This window comes from Gigantopelta aegis, chromosome 4 (assembly GCF_016097555.1).
Source record: "Gigantopelta aegis isolate Gae_Host chromosome 4, Gae_host_genome, whole genome shotgun sequence".
NCBI lineage: Eukaryota > Metazoa > Mollusca > Gastropoda > Neomphalida > Peltospiridae > Gigantopelta > Gigantopelta aegis.
In genome coordinates, this window is record NC_054702.1 from 110,886,834 (window position 1) to 110,895,497 (window position 8,664).

Genomic DNA, 8,664 nt, shown 5'->3' on the forward strand with positions numbered 1-8,664 from the left:
GAGTTATGCAGGTCCTAGTAAACTGTATCAAGCTGTTAAAGCAGAGGGTAAATTTAAAATTTCTCTGACACGTATTAAATCATGGCTGAAAGGTCAAGAGACCTATACCATGACACATCAAGTGAGGCGAAAGTTTCCACGTAATACCTATGTTGTGGAAGGGTTAGACAGTCACTGGCAATCCGATCTAATGGATATGGTCAGTTTGGCTAAATACAATGACGGAGTGAGATACCTCATGGTGATCATTGACCTGTTCTCCAGGTACTTGTGGGTGCTACCACTCAAGTCGAAAACGGGGAACGACGTGGTAGATGCTTTGACAGAATTCTGGAAATTAGAGTCCAGAAAACCTAAACTGTTTCAGTCCGATTCAGGGTCAGAATACAAGAACCATAAGGTCAAAGCATTGTTGAAGTCGCATGGCATAACGCAGCTGTTTGCTCTAAATAAAACCAAAGCAAGTTATGCCGAACGGGTCATTAAAACCATCAAAATGCGTCTCTATCGCTACATGTTAAAAAACTTTACTTACAAGTACATGGATGTCCTAGAGAAGGTCGTCTATAGCTATAACCACACCAAGCATCGAATGTTAGGTCAAACACCAGCCAGTGTCAACCAAACGAACGAAGGAGAGGTCCGTCTGTCTCAGTACCTGATCAAACCTAAAAAGGCAATCCACAAAAAGAAGTTTACATTTAACATAGGTGATAAAGTACGAGTCAGTCATCTTCGGGGCACCTTTGATCGGGAATACCAAGAGAAATGGTCTGGCGAAATATTTACCATTGAGAAAACGTACTGGTCTCAAGGTAAAGACTTGTACAAATTAAAGGACTGGGGTGGTGATGCCATCGAAGGGACATTCTATGCAGCTGAACTTCAAAAGGTGACTGAGAATCCTGATCAACTGTACCGTATCCAAGACATTGTGAAAAGGAGAACTCGTCACAAACAGAAAGAAGTGTTGGTCAAATGGCTTCACTGGCCTAAGAAGTACAATTCGTGGATTCAAAAAGCAGACGTTGTTCGATATCAGACAGTATAAAAGACCTCAGCACATGTTTGACTTTTCATTATCATGGAAGAAATTGTAGAGACACAACCTCTGTCAAGAAGTCATTCGGGTGATACCTGGACATTTTTTGGTAAACGTGTGGCCAAATCGGAAACGGTATTTTTCTCTCAACAGTAGCTTGGGTTATTTGCTGCCAAATCCCAAGAGCAAAACGAATAAGCACCATGGATAAGTATATTACCATTCGAAGTACAGACAGCACGTCTTACTTTCCTGACAACACACACTGGTCTTTTAGAGTCAATCTATATGACAGACTACATCTCGGAAAAAAAGTGGGTGGTAGCAGCCACCGAAATCACCATTCAGAACTGGGAAGTTTCGAGAAAATCAGACAGCCATGACATTTACGTGTGTTCCAACATCTGCTACAGCTCACACGTTGGAGAAAGAAAGGAGCCCTTGCTGAGACGCATCTGTTTGATGGGGAATAAAAAGGAAAGATCTTTTGTGTTTCCAAACTATCATTACGTACCCATGAGACTGGAAGATGTGCAGATCGTGGACATCTATATACAGGACGCAGATGGCAATCCAGCCTCATTTATCACAGGACCAGTGACGGTGACACTGCACGTAAAGCCGAAGCCTTTTTGGTTTTGAAACATGGCTGAATACGTTCTAAAACATTATAATTATTTAAAACTGATGACGAATATTCACAATTACCATATGACTCTGGGATTACTGAATGATATGAACGCAGAACAAATGTTGGCCTTGGTGGAGATCGTTCAAGGGTTGCTGGACGGACGTATTCACGTCGGAGCAGGACAGAAACGTCGATTTTTACAGTCTAACAATGAATATCTGAACATGATGAAAATGCTCGTATCACCTGCCGTGATGAATAGAACTAGAAAACGTATATTGAAACAAAACACCCCTTTGTTAGCCTTCATTTTGAACGACAGTCACCTGGATCAGATGAAAGCAAAAACCGTATGGGTCAGTGGTCACGGATAGCTGGAGATATGCAGGATCTCTATAAATAGGATGTCTGTCAAAAACCATCATCATTTGAGATAGAACCTTCAGAGGAGCAACATGTCAGACCAGTACAAGCTGTACGTTCCCGACGTGGATAAGTGGACCCGTTTCTATAAACTGCAGGCACATGGCAAACTTCAACCTCACTTCGAAATTCAACGTGGTGGGCAAAGCCAGATCATGTATAGTGTGGATCGATGTCTAGAACTCTACGATCCCACGTGGAAAAAAAGAAAAAGAGGAACAGAACAAATCCCCGACACCCAATGTTGTCATGGTCTCCCCAACGCAGAAAGTGGTAGAGCAAGCCAAAGCCGATCTGAAACGGAAACGAGAACAGAGTGGCATGGAACAGAAACGACGAGAGCAGACTGGGCAAAAACGGCACAAGCATTTCTGAGAAGACTATAAAAGGGGGCATGGCAATTTCAACATCGTCAATTCACGTCGAACACTTCAACAATCATCAACATGAATCAGTGTCGCATTTGCGAAAGAAAATATGTTTGGACCCACGACCTAACTCGGCACGTACGAAATAAACATGGACTCTTGGAATCTGAAAATAAGCCTTCCCAGCAGCAGCAGCAGCAGCAGCAGCAGCAACAGCAGCAACAGCAGCAGCAGCAACAACAGCAACAGCAGCAGCAGCAACAGCAACCGCAACAGCAGCAGCCACCACCACCACCACTACCACAGCAGCAGCAACAGCAGCAGCAGCCCCTAAGATTGTTACATCCGTTCACCATGATCGTGTCGGGACCCACGTCGTGTGGAAAGACATTTTTGTTGTACAAACTGCTAAGGGATGGTAAAATCCACCCGCCTCCTCAACGCATCATTTGGTGGACTTGAAACCGACCACGCCCGAACATTGGCGTCTTCGGCCTAATGGTTTAGAGACGGGGCCGTCCGAATGGTATAAAAGCACGAACGTAACGGCGAATGTCTCAGAAGAGTTGCAGCCACCGACGAAGAAAGAACTCTACATGCAAATCATGCAAAGAAACGCATTCAAGAGAAAACTACCAGGCATACCCGCCTACGAAAGTGACGACGAAGAAGATGATGAGGTAGAACCCTATCTGAAAAAAGTCAAGAGGATGCAGTCTTGCGATACGTGTGGTCTGGTCTTTAAAGACGGAAGCGACTTGCAGCGACATCTGCGATTTAAAACGTGCGAAGAGGGAAATGAAAAAGAAGAAGAGCCGTCGCCCGACCTGGAAAACGAAGGCATTCGTCTCATGGTGGAACGTGAATTCGACATCAATCATGACTATATCGAAAGCAAGAGGAAACGCTACGAAGAAAAAAACATGTCCCAAGATGCCATTGAAAGAAACATGAAGACATTGTAATGGAAGTTATTTAAAGACACGTACTCTCGCTTTCTGACCTATATGCATTACTTTGACAAAGGTCCCAACACCAGAAAAATTTTACAGTTTGTGAATCCAGACAAAGATGTGAGACCACAGATTCGTTCTAAATAAATCAGTATCGGCGAATATTTGGATGAACAAGACGACGACGATACCGACGATGAGGAGGACGACGATGATGAAGAGAAATGAACACTCATATTATTCACATGTCGCCCTTAAGGCCTCTCGATGTAACCCAGTGTGTGTCCATTTTATATATGTGTCAGTGATTTGTAATTTAGAAATAAATGAAAAACCAAAACATTGCGTTTGGTTTTTGTGTTTTTTACTCTATGACTAGATTTGTGATTGGATATTTCTACCGCTACTTTATAGTAGCAAGAGCGGTGTGTACAAGACAGAACATACCACGATATTTGATATACCAGACATAATACACTAGTTGGCTATAGCTTAATGGGCCACCGACGGGGATCGATCCTAGATCGACCACTGTATTTACCCATTTGGTAATTAAAAAGCCTGTAAAAAGGCTTGTACTCTAGGGAAATACTTGTGCTTAAAATGCAGCTAAAAGATCATAGTTTAGGTCGGAGCGTTGAGTTGCAGTCACGCGTTCTTTCTTCAAAGCAATGGGCTGGGGATGTTTCACTCTCTTTCACACACACACACACACACACACACACACACACACACACACATTCATTTCTTCCCTTAACAAGCATTCCTTTCTTCTCCTTAACACATATGCCTTTCTTCTTAACAAACGTTCCTTTCTTCGAGACAAATATGTCTTTCTTTCTCTATGGCTAAAACAAAACATTAAAAATAAATATTTGTATTCAATTAATCTTTATTTTACGAGGAAGGAAATGTTTTATTTACTCAACATATTTTATTTATGGTTATACGGACATGGTTAAAGCCGCACACCCTAGTTCCATCCAGCGAAAATAAATTATAATTTGGTTAATCTACAAACCTGTAACACACTTAGATCACGTTTTTATCAAATGGAGTGAAAAAGCAGGTTTTATATCGATAAATACCATGGGAATCCCCATGTCCCAATTGCTTGAAATAATTTTGAAAGTTTGTATTCTGATGTCACCGGTAGATGTCGCTCGAAGCACAACAATGCCTACGTTACGACAAATTTCACAGACTTGGGGTACGTTCTTTTCACCTCTCCTGGACATGTTCCAACTGTTCTGTCCTGGTTGTATCCCCTCTCCAGATATCGTAGGACTTAGCAAAAGTATTGGTTTTAAGGGTTTGTAACGTTTTGTATTGAGATACTTACTTGTCTGAACTTTATTGTTACTGAAAATGTTCACGAACTGTGAAGAAAAATCTCACAAATGAACAACAACAAATCGGATGTTGATTGCGCGAACCGTGCACCAGAAAACAAACCGAACCAAAATGATAACGGTCACGTGGTATACCAACGTCTGTGACATTGAAATGAAAATATCCCGTCTAAAAATAGATTAGACCTTGTCTGCTCAACGTTTTTATCTTAAACGTGCGTCCGTTTTTCAGAAATACGAAAAATGCATTTTGTGGTATTACAAACACCAGGATTACCAGGATTACCAAAAAACACTTCAGGTGAATGGAAATGTATATTCTAAATAATAAACGGTAAGTAAAGTGCAATTTTATTTGTGAAAAAATTGGTTTAATAGCGAAAAACAACGCCGTAATGGTTAACAACTAGCCGTAACTAGGATGTGTCCCTTTAACATCAGAAATAACTTTTTTTTATTATTGATATATAAGATTTATTTTTTAAGAGTGAATTATTAAATTTCCAGTAGGTAATGTGCCTTTCGTTTTCACTGAATTCGAGATTTAGACTTATAATAGAATGATCAGTTCTATATCCACAATGTATATTGGAGTTAAGGACATAAGAATACAACATTTCTGATATTAGAAAAAAATCTAATCGAGCTTGTTTTGTTGGGTTATTCTTCCTCCATGTGTAATTACGTAGTTCGGGATTATGATCTCTCCAGATGTCCACAAGATCTAATTCACCTATTATATCTAACACTTCATCGCGAGCTTTTGGATTGTTTACATTTATGTAGTTATGCGTATCAATCTGTGGGTTTAGAACAAGATTCCAATCTCCACCAAAAATATAATTGAAACCGGGTGCATTTTTTATGACAAAAGGACAACTCGGTGCAGTCTAGGATTCTTTTATTGGATCCCCTAACCAACAGGATGTGAGGATCCTGGAGGTCATCACATCATCAACATCATCAAAAGGATTTAAAAAAGACCCTGAAATAATATTAAAAACCATAATCAATAACATAACGAAATATACATATCACAGTCGTCTACTTCCACAAATACAATATATCTTTATAACATTATCTTAGTATTATCACACAATGAATAGGATTGACATTCAAATGTATCAATACATAAATACAAAACTGCTACTATATATAAATACCTTAAATTCAATTGATAATTGAATTTACATAAACATTTACGGTACACATTACTGAATGTAACTTTTTACAAAGCACAGCATTGTGCTTATATCATAATGTTAAATAAATACTAAAATGCATATTATATGTACATTCAACTATTGTACCTACCGACTGTGGGTCAGGTCTTTAAGTAGATGCTGGTTGTGCTCTACATTACGGGATGATAACTGTTAACAAAATAAAGCCTTGTTAACTTAGGTACTAACTATTATAAAATACTCAAAGTACATTACACATTCTTCAATAAATAAAATATATTAGTTATTTAATTATTATCATTATAAACATCCATTTTATACTTATCTTTGATAAATATATCAAGTTACATATAATTCAGTTATTAATAAAATCTTTACTTAAACCTATCATCATAAGAATGCACTAAACATTTAGCCATTAACTACATAGCTTGAGTCATGTTATAGGCAACATAATCAAATTATTATTAGCTAATTAATTATCCTTTGATAATGAAACTAGTTAAACACACACTTTAAACATTAATTCATTTAAAATTAATAGTACATTACGGGATGCAATTACATTGGCTATGTGCTGTTAGTATTTGTGCTGAATGAAACTTGAAAACCTGGAGCTAAACCAAAAAACGTCTTTTCTGGTCTAAAACTGAATTGCCTATGACCAGGTAAATTGAAAACCCCAGAAAAAATGACACTGGGCTTGTCATTGAATTGGTTACCTGGCCAGGCCACAGAAAGTCAGTGAGTACTACCCAAGCTGACTCGACCAAATACAGAGTGAAACAAAAGAATAGCCAACCAAGACAACTTAAACAGAAACATAATAAAGAATAAAATACATGAATAGTGTTTTAAAATAATGCATGTTTGTCATATAATGTCTGTTAAAACACCCTGTTAAATAATATTTATTTTTAAGAGCTTTTACTTCTTGTAGAACTTGCTTGTAAAAGTTAGGACTGTCTGAATTTGGTCCATATAGGTTTACTAATGTTATACGTATATTGTAAATAGTTATATCCACAATAAGTAAATTTCCGCCTTCTCCTCTAACTACTTTATGTATTTTATATTCAAAATTGTTATTTATTAATATAGCAACGCCACGAGATTGGCTGTTATTAGAATTAAAAATACATTCGTATCCCCACTCCGCGCGTATAAGAAGTTGCTTTTCTTTAGTAAAGTGAGTGTCTTGTAGGAAATAAACCGAATAACATTTTGACTTTAAAAAATTAAACACATCTGTCCTTTTCTTTACATCAGCCAAACCCCAGCAGTTCACCGAACAACATATAAATCCTCTATCCATTTTCAAATATGAATATAAAGTATACTTTATTTATATACGCAGATAATTTTAAAAAGGTACAACTAGAAGCTGCAAGAGTAATCAATGGCATGCCTAAATTTGCTTCACGTAAATCGCTATATATTGAAACCGGTCTTACAACACTTAGTGAAAGGAGAAAAACAAAAAAGCTGGGTACAATGTTTAAAATAATGAAAAGAATGACTCCTGATTTCTTAACTAATTGTATTCCACAAAGATTAGAAGAAAGGGTTTCTTATATGTTAAGACATCGGGACGATATATCTACACATTTTGCTAGAACGTGCTTATTAAAATCATCATTTATTTATTCAGCAATTGATTTATGGAATAATTTAAGCCCAGCAATTAGAAAGTGCGAAACAATATCGTCTTTTAAAAAAGCAGTGATACTAGTGATAAATAAAGTTCCAAGTTATTTTTCCTGTGAAAAAATAATAGCAAATACAATATTACGACATGGATGTAGCCCTTTAAACGCCGATTTGTACAGATGTGGACTTACCACGGACCCTTCGTGTAACTGTCGATACAGATTTTTTAATGTACAAAATATGAACAGAGACAGATTCTATGTAATTCCTTACAGCATTTTCAACCAATAGATTTACAATTACTGTTATGTGATCGAAGCACATTAAACGATGCTAATAATAAAGAAATATTTACTTATGTTCAAATGTATTTTTAAAAAACTAATCGTTTTGATTAATAAAGTACCATAAATTACCATAAGGATTATTTGTAAATGTGATAGCGAGTTTAACTGCACGTTATGTACTATTTGTGTAATCTTTTGCATATTTTTTTTTTCTTTCCTTCACATTCTTTTGTATATAATACATTTCCTTCCACTGGTTATCCTTGAATGTATACATGTAGTTTATATTTACAGCTATGTAATATAAGTCGTTGTATGTTGTATGAATACAGAAGAGGTATTTGTAACATGGGTGTACATAGGACTTTGAAAAGAGGGGTTCCAAAATAGATTGCAGAGATATTGGGCATATATTTCTATGTTGAGTAAATATAATAATGTCAGATATCAATGTCAGATGTATTAAATTATAAAAAAAAGCGATTTCGGGGGGGGGGGGGGGAGGTTCGGTCGAACCCATCGAACCCCCCCCCCCCCCCCCCCCCCCCCCCCATGTACGCCCATGTGTAAGTTGTCAAACTTGTGCCCAGTTCTTTTGTTCTTTGTACAATAAAATATATTTGCAATCAATCATATACTTTACATAGTAATTTTATTCCTACAAATTATGTTTCTCCGTCTGGCCTGTACATTTATATTGTTATTATTATTAATTGTTGTTGTTATTGATGTTGTATATTTATTTATTTTTATCTGTTTGCTGACACCAGTTTG